Raw genomic sequence first — 11,860 nt, forward strand, 5'->3', positions numbered from 1 at the left:
ACCCACCAGCCACTCCTCGGAAGGAAGGTTGGGCAATCCTACTTCCGTAGTGATACTGCCTCGGAAACCCAAGGAGGGGTCGCTATGAGTCGGGGCCGACCCGACGGCACATAACAACAACAACAACATCACTCTTTAAGTTCCCTAATGCCTTAGTCATGTGCAGAGTTTTTAATTTCCTATTTTCAGCCTTCTGCCTTTCTCCCAACCATCTCTGTACCTAATACCCCTGAATCTGGATCATCTCCCATTTTTCTTCTCCAGAGAATAATCTTCCTTAAAGAGCTAGCTGTTAAGTGTCAGAACCCTGCCTTTTACTGGCTTAAACAAAAATATTATCCCAGATAATTGGAAGGTCAAAAGTAGGGAATGATTCAGATGTGGTATGGAACAGTGACTCAATGGTGCCATCTAGGATTCAGGACTTTTCAGGCTCTTTGCTTTGCACTCCTCAGCATCTAATTCAAACAAACTGCTTCCTTTCATGACCATAAAATTTGCCACTAGGAATTGGGGTATACCTTTACTATTCAGAGTGTGGTCCTCGGACCAGCAGCATGAGTATCTCCTGAAAGCGTGTCAGAAATACAGAACCCCAAGCTCTGTCTCAGACCACTTCATCAGAACCTGCATTTTAATACAATCCCCAGGTGACTGATATGCACATTAAAGTTTGAGAAGTACTGGCTGTACATTTCCATGTCCTGGTTCAGCTAAAGAAATCTAGAGAAAATCTCAATTGTAGTGTTTTCTTCTATCTGATTGGGCCAACTTGGGTCAAAAGTCCACCCCTGAAGCCCATATGGAATGTCCTGTGGTGATTGGCTTAGACAATTCACCCCCTAGATATAGGCATGAGTCATTCCTTGAGGCATATGCTATATGGAAATGGTCTACTCAAACAAAATCAGGGTTCTGTAGGAAGGAGGAAGTGGGTAGAGTTGAAATTTGAGTAAGGAGTCTATATAATCTACTATAGAGTTTGACCACTCCCACTCTGTTGACAGACTTTAAACTAATCTCTGTTTGTAGGCCTGAGCTTCACCCTTGTTCTCCATGGTATCTAAATCCATTGCCATTGAATCCATTATGACTCATAGTGACCCTACAGGGCAGAAGAGAACTTCCTCACAGGGTTTCCAAGGCTGTAATCTTTATGGAAGCAGACAGCCACATCTTTCTCCCACAGAGCCACTGATGAGTTCAAACTACCCCACTTTGAGTTAGCAGCCAAACACTTAACCACTGCCCCACCAGGGATCTCTGACAGTATCTAGTGCCTCTATGTAATTCCGAAGTCTCATGGGGCTCCTGAACAGAGCAAATAATTTTTTTTTCTGTGCTTTCATTGTTATCCACCTCTGGGAGGACTTAAGGCTGTAGCTTCATCCTCCCTGGTAAAAGTTACTAAACCTCAACCTGCTTTCCATCTTTTAAAAAGTGTTGAAATCTCAGAAGAAGAATAAAGTAGGAGGTCTCACAATCCTGGATCTCAAAACCTACTATACAGCCACAGTAGTCCAAACTGCCTGGTACTGGCACAACAACAGACACACAGACCAGTGGAACAGAATTGAGAACCCAGAAACAGATCCATCGACCTATGGTCAGATGATCTTTGACAAAGGGCTGAAATCCATTAAATGGGGAAGAGATGCTCTCTTTAACAAATGGTGATGGCAAAACTGGGTCTATTTGCAGAAAAAATTAAACAAGATCCCTACTTCACACCATACACAAAAACTAACTCCAGATGGATCAAAGACTTAAATGTGAAACCTAAAATTATAAAGTTCCTCAAGGAAAAAACTGGGACAAATTTGGGGACCCTGATTTACGGCATAAATAGACTCTCAAGCATAACTCAAAATGCACAAACAGCTGAAGATAAACTAGATGAATGGGACCTTCTAAAAATTAAATTTTTGTGTGCTTCCAATGACTTCTCCAAAAGAGTAAAAAAGAAGCTACAGATTGGGGAAAAGAAAAATTCAGCAACGACATATCTGTCAAGGGACTATCTCTAAAATTTATAGAAAACTCCAACACCTCAACAATAAAGAGGCAAACAATACAATTAAAAAATGGACAGAAGACATGAATAGACACTTCACCAAAGAAGATACTCAGGCAGCCAATAAACACATGAAGAAATGTTCACAATCATTAGCCGTTAGAAAGATGCAAATCAAAACAATGAGATACCATCTCACCCCAGCATTAATAGCAAAGTTCAACAAGACAGAAAATGCTGGCTAGGATGTGGAAAGATTGGGACTCTCATACACTGCTGGTGAGACTAAAATGATAGAACCACTGTGGAAAGAAGTATGGTGATTCCTTAAAAAGTTGGAGTTAGAAATAGCATTTGATCCAGCAATCCCATTACTAAGTGCATATTCTAAAGAAGTGAGAGCAAGGACAAGAACAGACATATGCACACCCATGTTCATCTCAGCACTATTTACAATAGCAAAAAGATGGAAACAACCTAGGTGTCCATCAACAGAAGAATGGATAATTAAACTATGGTACATACACACAATGGGATACTATGCAACCCAAAAGAATAATGTAGATTCTATAAAACACTGCATAACAAGGGTGAACTTGGAGGACATTCAGAAACAAATAAACTAACAAACAAAAAATTCACTGCCATCCAGTTGGATCCACCTCATAGCAACCCCTCCTTTGGTTTCTAAAGTGGTGTCACTATGGAAGTAAAGTGAAGTAAGTCAATCACAGAAGGACAAATATAGAATTAGTTCACTATTGTAAAAAGTCAATGAAAGGTTTATATATGGAAAGAAACTTACTTTGTTGGTTACTGGGGTGGGATGGCAGGAGAGGGGAGGGAACAATGCAAATAATAATAATAATAATAATAATAATAATAATAAATGCATTGACCCATGTCACTTTAGTATTGTGTTTTTCACTGTATATAAATTATATTTCAATAAAATTTATTTTTTTAAGAAAAGTGTTGAACTCTCTTGTTTGTTATTGTCTTTCTTCCTGTTTTCTTTGGCCTTTAATACAATTGTGTTACTATCATTTTAGTGGGGTCTTGGGTAACTGAAGAGATAAATACTTGTGGTCCATTCACCATCTTTAACTGAAAGAATTCAACTATAATGTTGATGTCACCCTTATGCCACACCACCCATTTTTGATCAAGACAAAGCAGTGAAAATGGAAAAAGGAATGAGAGACAAGAGAGAGTTCTGAACAGAAGAAGGTTTGCAGTCCACCTTGCAAGCAGTGTGTGGTATTCTATGAGCAGAAGAGATGGCATACTGACACATAAGGGTCCAACTGCCTGGAGTGAGAGGATGGATTTGGCAAGTGAACAGGACAATTATGTAAAACCAGGCCATGAGCTGATACCTACCCTGTAAGGAGAAGCCAGGCCAAGAGTTTACACCACCCAGCCACAGGGCCCAACTGCAGAGACAGGATCAGAGCAAGGGAGAGGCATTGTTGAGAACGCGTACCCAAGTATGTGGGCATGACTCTGAGACTAAGACAAGCAGGCACTGCCCCTGGAACCCTGAATTACTGCATTTAAAGGCCAGTGCTCATTTTTCTCCACACCCCTTCCTTGCTTATTTCAAAATGACTATGCTTTCAAGGTGCGCCAGTGATTTAATGATTCATCTGTTAAAGCGATGAGGCCCATATGTAGTGATGTAGAAAGTTGGACGTAATGTATTATTGATGTGGCAGAGGTTTTGGGGGACAGCAGTTTACAAAACAGTAGGTAGAGCATCTTTCTACTTTTGTCAAATGTCTATTTGCAACCAGGATGTCTCACACTTCAACAGTTTGTGAGAGCATATTTCAACTAGTACCATAAATGATAAAGGCTCCACATCTTGGTGCCGCTTGATTGCAGGAGCAGAGACTCCCTCCAAGGGCCATTTCTGAGCACTGCCTGCTCACGTAGTCCTGCTTCCACTCTTCAGCCGGCTCCAGGGGATAGTCTCTGTGCCCAGTGCTGACTTAGCCAGCCAGCTGCTCTCTCAGGCTCCTCTTAAAAGAACTGCCACTGCTCTGTTCTTTACCACTCTGACTCAACCATGGATGAGGCCCTGTCCTTAGTTGTTCACAGCACAACTAAAGCTTGTTGCTGTTGTTAGCTGCCAGTCAAGTCACCTTCAACTTATGGCAACCCCATACACAACAGGATCAGCATTCTGATTCATAGGATTTTCATTGGCTGATTTTTCACAAGTAAATAACCAGGTCTTTCTTCCGAGTCCATCTCAGTCTGGAAGCTCTGGAAACCTGTACACACAAAACTCCACTGACAGATGGGTGGCAGCTGTGCTTGAGGTGCATTGGTTGTAAATCAAACCCAGGTCTCCTGCATGGAAGAGGAGAATTCTACCAGTGACCTGCCACTGCATCCTCACTAGACTTTACCTTGGGGATAACTGAAAGAAAGTACCACCCAGAGAACAATCCCAAATCCTTCCTGAGGATCTTTTTTTCCTGGTCAGAACTGGGGGTACAATGCTCATTTCTCCTTCAGTGAACTGGGCAGGCTTTGCCTAATGGCTTCCAAGTGGACAACCACCTCTAGTACAATAGCTCCGTATTAGTTCATTTCCCCCACAGCTGTGGTGGGTATTTGCTTAACATTTTGTAACAAATAGCCCTTTCAAAGGGTTTTCTCAAAATAAATAGTCTACTCTGAAGGTGAATGCCAGTCTCTATCCTTTTTAGGACAAAAACTTGTTTACATCGAAGCTTTAACCATCAAGGCTTAAAAAGAAGCATTAGGTCCAGGATTTCAGCCAGACATTTATTTTTATATGTAGATTTAAGTATGATACGTTTACACTTAAAAAAAAAAAAAAAGTTAACAAAGAGTGGTTATTTCAGAGTAAGGGAATGAAGAGCAATTTTTCATTTGACCTACCTGCATTTTCTATAATAAATATGTATTATTTGTAAATTTTTTGAAATGTTAAAAGAAGATGATGAAGCATTCTGTTCATGTTTCTTCAACCAGATCTTTAATAAAGATGCTAAATGCAGTGGGTATGGGCGCAGGCTCCTGTTGGCTACATGCCCGTAAAAGAATCCATCACCCTCCCTTACATTTCCTCAATAGTCAACTTCTCAAGTAATTTCAGTCCATTATCATGTCTTGCAAAAATGGATGCATTTACAAAGACTTGCGTCAGCAAACATTTATTCTAAAATCTTAGCAGCAAAAGGATCACAAAGATGGAAGTAGTACTCTTCAACCATGCCCCAGGCTTATCCTTCCTGCCTCTGCACCTTCTTTGTCCTGGAAGGAGCCACTTCTGGAAGCCACCAAGCTCTGAAGAAAGGAACAACCACAGAGAAACCCAAGTCCAGGTAAGCTCAGGGCTGGGGGACGACATGGGAGACCAAGCAGAGGTGGTCAGTATTCCAGGGACAGAGCTGAGTCTTCCAGGTGTAATTCAAGAGAGGCTGAAAGCAGAGTCCAGGGCTGTGCAGGGCTGGCAGGACCTGGGGCATCAGAAACAGACAGAGCCTAGGTGACCCTGAGGAAGGCAGACATAGGATCAGAGGATGAGGCTGAAGGTTCTCAGATGCTCATGCTGGATCTCCCCTCTCCCCACCACTTTAGGGTGGTTCAAGAAGGTGCACCATGGTGCTGTCATTAGTATCTTAGGACTATTGCCATCTTGGGGCCTCATCCTTGCAAAGGGTAGTTGAAGCCAGCTTCCCAGGCCCAGGGCTTGCTCCAGAATCGTCTGGACAGCCTCAGCACACCAGGATGATCTTGCTTCCCTTGGCTCCTTTGGCAGAGCCTGGTTATCTGAATCCAGTGCAAGATTGTGTCAGCCAGTTTCCTCATTCTCATGGTTTTACCTCACTTTCATGGGTTTATCATGCCACTAAACCCTGTCTTTGTCAAATTTCTGCCATTGCTGATCTTTTCCCATCCTGCCTGTGCGCACTTGGTTTGGGGATCAATTGTAGAAGATTTTGTGATCTTTGTTAATTGTTCTTGCACTAAATTCAACTTCATGCTTCTTGGATCCCATGCAAAAGGACCATCGTGTGGTGATATGAACAGAAAGAGATCCAGGAGTAGGTGATACTAGAAGCATTATGGTTGCTATCCCCTTAGAGCAAGATCACAGCACAGGCTGGGAGTGGGGACTCAATGTCCATCTCCTGGAGGAGGGGCTGGTAGTGCTCAGAGTCCTATCAATTGGGTCAGGGGTATAGGGCAAGGCTCTAGCCTCAGTGAGATAGGAACACTGGGCAGGACACCAAGGCAGAAGCTGGTCCTCACTCACTAGGTGTGATCTTTATGGGGAGGGTAGTGGGTCCTGTCTAGGAGGCGAGCGTATCTAAGGACTTGAGATCTATCCAATTTAGTGAGTCAAAAATCTCTAAGGATTCCTGAGCCCCAGAATTAAGAAATTAAGAGTGATTCCAGTCTCTACATCATGGTTGGGGATGGGGTTTCTAATACTTTCTCAATTCTCAATACCAGTCAGAGCTGAATAACTTATTGAGCATTTATTATGTGCCAGATACCTGAGAATAGGAGCTCTGGTAGCTTAGTGCCTAAGGCACTTGACTGCTAACCAGAAGGCTAGTGGTTCAAACCCACTAGCCACTCCTCAGAAGGAAGATGGAGCAATCTACTTCTGTAGTGATACTGCCTTGGAAACCCAAGTCGGGTCCGACTTGACGGCACATAACAACAACAACATCTGAGAATAGCCTTCAACCAGAGACTGAAAAGGATTAGTAGATGAATACCCCCATGCTCTTTGTCTTCCCACCAAAACAAACTCATTGCTAAAGAGTTGATTCCACCTCATGGCAACCTGCGTTGGGTTTCCAAGGCAGTAAATCTTTATGGAAGTTGATTGCCCCATCTTCCTTCTGTGGAGTGGCTGGTGGGTTTGAACCACCAACCTTCTGGTTAGCAGTCAAATGTCTTAGGCACTGCACAACCAGAGGTGGGACAATTCTGAAGCATGCTCTACACAGTCTCCCAGAGGTCCCCTGAGGGACTGAGTCCCAGTTGCCCATATCAGTAACCTGCACAAGCTTTCTTTCCTTCTATGTATTATTTTCCCACTTTATTTGGACTCACTTACCATGTAATCTTTTGTTGTTAGTTGCCATCTAGTTGGCTCCCAACTCACGGTGAACCCATACACAACAGAATCAAACACTAGACAGTTGTGTCATCTCTATTACTTGCTGCAGGTCGAACCACTGTGATCAGGGTTTTCACTGGCTGATTTTTGAAGTAGATTGCCAGGCTTTTCTTTCTAATCCACTTTAGTCTGAAAGCTCCACTGAAACCAGTTCAGCATCATAGCAACATGGCAGTCACCACTGATTGCACAAGTTAGTGGCTGCACAAGAGGTGTAATGGCTGGGGATCAAAATTGGGTCTCATGCATGGAAGAGAACCACCACTGAACCACCATTGCTTCACCATAAAAACTTCTTGCACTCAAATTCTTGTCTCAGGGTCTGGTCTTGGAAGAGTCCAGCCCAATCCATCTGCTTTCCGTTAGGCCTGCCCATCAAGACTTCTGTGATCACACCCACTAGAGTTGGTTTCTTTCTTCCCAGGAGCCCTCTCTGGGAGTGTGGAAGGATGGCAGAGGCATGATTCCTGGGGACCTGTCAGCTTGATCTCCAAGTTGAAATGAACAGTGGAACATTGTGCTGTCAGAAAAGGCTGTTGCTCTGCTCCTCCAAAGACAGATGCAGAAGTGCCCCTTCTTCACTTGTCTCTTAGAAATACCAGTTCACATATAATTGAGGTGGTCCTTGAAAGATATGTAAAGACAAGGGGCCAAAGGTTTGCTTCACCATTCAGCAATTGGGGAACGGTGTGTGTCTCTCTACTATGCATAATTTGACTGGGAGTTCAGAGGGACAAATCCGGAGGGAGATGGAGGCAGTCTTCCTCTTCTGATTGTAACTGAAGCTGTGGAGTAATGAAGAAGGAATTAGGTCTGGAATCAGGAGAACTGCCTATGAATCCTGGTTTGTTTAATTACTTGTGTCTTGCTGTTCTCATCTTAAATACAGAATAGTAACCCACCTTAGAAAATTTTTTGATATAAAAATGTGAAAATATCTAGCACACAGTTTGTGTGTGTCTGCTTGCTTTTTGAGATGGTTAAACAAGTTTGCCAGTTTATTTTGGAAATCACCAAGGGAGTTCAGAAGGAGCCCTGGTGCTGCAGTGGTTAAAGCATTCAGCAGCTAACTGAAAGTTTGGCAGTTCGAACCTACCAGCCACTCCGCAGGAGGAAGATGTGGCAGTCTGCTTCTGTAAAGACTTGTAAACCTGATGAAGCTGTTCTAGCCTGTTTTATAGGATTTCAATGAGTTGGATTCAACTCCACAGCAAGAGGACGGGGAGTTCAGGATCACATGGGGTTGAGTAGGCTTGTGAGAGTTAGACACGAGGACTTTGAATTAAGATTAAAGTTGTTTAGAGGCTCCATGAGTGCAGTTACATTTCCCTGAAGTTAGTGATGGCAGAGTATTTTAAAGTCACTCACAGATCCCTTGTGCTTCAGTGTAATACCTGCTTTCAAGGCCAAACCAATGTGTGTATGTGTGAGTATGTGTGTGAAAGAGAGAGAGACAGAGACAGAGACAGAGAGAGAAGGGGAAGAGGGGAATGGGGAATATGGCTTGGCCTTGAGTACCTACTCTGGATTCTCTAGTTCTCCAAATTCTCATGTCCCTTCTGCCCCCCCCCCCACAAGATTCCCTAGTAACCACACACTCTCTTTAATGGCCATGCTTTCTTTTTCTCACCACATCCTTTGGGTTTAGCTGACACAGGATCCATTGTGACCTTGACCTGGTGTCATGAGACTACTCTGCTCATCCCTTCTAACTGCTACAAGAATGGCCATCTTGCTCTCAGTGGTAGGGGGAGGGCTTTTACAACTCTGATTTTCTCTGAAAATGTTCCAACATTTCTATTAGGCTTGAACTCTTAGGTCTGGATTGATCCTCTTCTGCAGAAATGTGGGACAATCCCTTCTAATACAGGTTTGAGGGCAGTCTGTGTGATTTCCACACAATATTAGATCCAAAGTGCCTTACAACCCCTTCTCCAAATTCAACCAGAAATAACCAATTTAAAATAGGCTTCTATTTAAATAAAAATTACACATCTATTTGGAGGTGTATATTTCTAGGCCTAGTTAATATCTAAGGAGCTCTGGTGGCATAGTGCTAACCAGAAGGTTGGCGGTCAAACCCACCAGTCACTCTGCAGAAGGAAGACTGGGCAATCTACTTCCGTGAAGATTTGCCACCTCAGAAACCAAAAGGGGTCGCTATCAGTTGGAATCAAGGGCATTGGTGGTTCAGTGGTAGAATTTTCACCATCCATGAGGGAGACCTGGATTCCATTCCCAGCCAATGCACCTCATGCACAGACATCACCCATATGGCGATGGAGGCTTGTGTTGTTGCTATGAGGCTCAATGTGTTTCAGCAAAGCTTCCAGACCAAGATAGACTAAGGAAGGCCTGATAATCTAGGTCTGAAAATTAGCCAATGAAAACCCTGTGGATCACAATGGTCTGATCTGCAACTGATCATGGGGATGATTTAGAACCTGGTAACATTTTGCTACTTGTGCATGGGGTTGCCATAAGTCAGTGGCTGACTCAATGATAGCTAATAAGAGCAACAGCAATGGTTAATATATAATCTCTTGAATGCCCACATAATTCAAAAGCCACAATGAATACTTTATTCCAAGACCCTTAGGTCTGTGCATGGTAGGTTGACCCATACAGATGACTGGGTTTTTGCCTTTTGACTTACAAATGTGTTTGACCTTTAAGAAATTCCAGTAGGAGATCCCAGGAAAAAAAAGGAGAGTGAGTAGGATCATGTGAGCTGGCTGACACCTTTGACAAAAAGTCACATCTCTTTTTGTCTCCAGATTTCTTTAACTGCCCCCTACCCTCCTTCCAGGAGCTCTGGTGGTGTAGTGCCTAAGACACTTGACTGCTAACCAGAAGGCTGGTGGTTCAAATCCACCAGCCACTCCTCGGAAGGAAGATGGGGCAATCTACTTCCGTAGTGATACTGCCTCGGAAACCCTAGGAGGGGTCGCTATGAGTCAGGTCCGACTCAACGGCACATAATAACAACAACAACATCCCCCTTCCTTCAGGCTTGGGTGACTAGCCCAGGGACTGTACCATGCCTGCTGGTTTCCCTACACCTTGCCCACTCTTTTATAAATAAAACCAAACCAGTTGCTGTTGAGTCAACTTTGACTTGTGGCAACCCTATGGAAAGGCAGGAAAATTAGACCCTGGCTGCACAGCTAATGAGATTAGGTCTTTGCCATTCCATGACTCAGGGCCTTAGAAAAAATGGTGTTGAACATTTTTGCTCTTTGTTTGTGTTTTCCTCCTAATAGATGTCAGTTTTCAGAAAAGTGAACATCCTGAATCTTAGAACCTGGAATAAAGTCGCATTTTTTTGGCATTTTTATAATACTTAACAAAATGAATTGCTCATTGTTAGTATTTTCAATTGTTTTATTTACTTCCTTGTATGTCTGTATGAAAAACTCCTTCTTCAAGGTTTTTTTTTTTTTTTAACCAGACTTGCTGTGAGCTCTCCCAAGGACCCAGAATCTGGCAGGAGATTGCTTGTGAAATCGGTATTTTTCTTTTTAAAATGTAACTTTTCTTTTAAAAAATCAATAAGCCCATTGTGATACCTTTACTAGAGTTTAGATCAGCTTTTCTTTAATAAATATCAGCTTTTACTTCCAGATATGTCGATGTTGTGGGGGACTTGGGCCTTGATGCACCCTGTTCAGAAGGTCCTGAAAAGTGCTGTCAGGCTTTCTTGTTTTGTCAGTAGACGGTGATTGAAAGCAGTGAGTCTCAGATGTTGTCTGTGGAATTAGTCATGCTGGAATGAAGTCTTCTGCTGGCAGGGGCCTCCTCCCCTGACCCATTCTGAGTGTTCTGGATTGACTGATGGGGCCCCAGCATATGCTGCTTGGGTGTGAACCACAAGAGCCCTTCCCAGCAGCCTTCATTAGTCCAGATGTCTGGGCAGCCTCTAGTGGGGGAGAAGGCAGGAACTTCAGTTTCCTGATCTGTAAATTTGGGTTGATGGTAGTTTCCTCCTCACAGGTAGAGCTAAATGAGGTAAGACTTGTAAGTTGCCAAGCACATGGTCCAGAGTGAGTACTCAGTGAATGTTTTCTGTCATTACAGTTGTCACTTTATTTTGATTATAGACTCTCAAATTGAGAAACATCAAGAAAAAAAACTCCCATGGGACATCTTACAATAAAATTCTGCACTGTAATTTTCTTTATTCCAAAGGCCCCACACCCCTTTTTTTGATATGTTAATCTAAACTTCCCAGCCACTTGTTCCTGGAAAGGACTGTCCTTTTTTTCTGATATTATGTCCTCATGGTTTTTGTTGTAAATCAAAACCTATTCACAATGGGGAGGGGAAAGGAAGGGAACCACGTATTACAACATTCAGTCTTCAACAAGTATTTATGAGCATGTACTACTTCCCAGGAGCCCCTAGGTGGTGCAAACGGTTAACATGCTCACCTGCTAACCAAAAGGTTGGAGGTTTGAGTCCACTCAGAGGTCTTGGAAGAAAGGTCTAGTGATCTACTTCTTGAAAATCATCTATTAAAAACCCCATCAGAGCACAATTCTACTCTGACACACATGGAGTCACCATAAATCAGACTTTACTTGACTGGCAAATGATTTTTTTTTTTTTTTTTGGTTTACTATGGAGCTCTGGAGGAGCTCTGGTAGCATAGTGCCTAAGGCACTTGACTG

The sequence above is a fragment of the Orycteropus afer genome, unplaced genomic scaffold, assembly GCF_000298275.1.
Source record: "Orycteropus afer afer isolate SDZICR_OR568_19922 unplaced genomic scaffold, OryAfe1.0 scaffold00272, whole genome shotgun sequence".
Taxonomy (NCBI): domain Eukaryota; kingdom Metazoa; phylum Chordata; class Mammalia; order Tubulidentata; family Orycteropodidae; genus Orycteropus; species Orycteropus afer.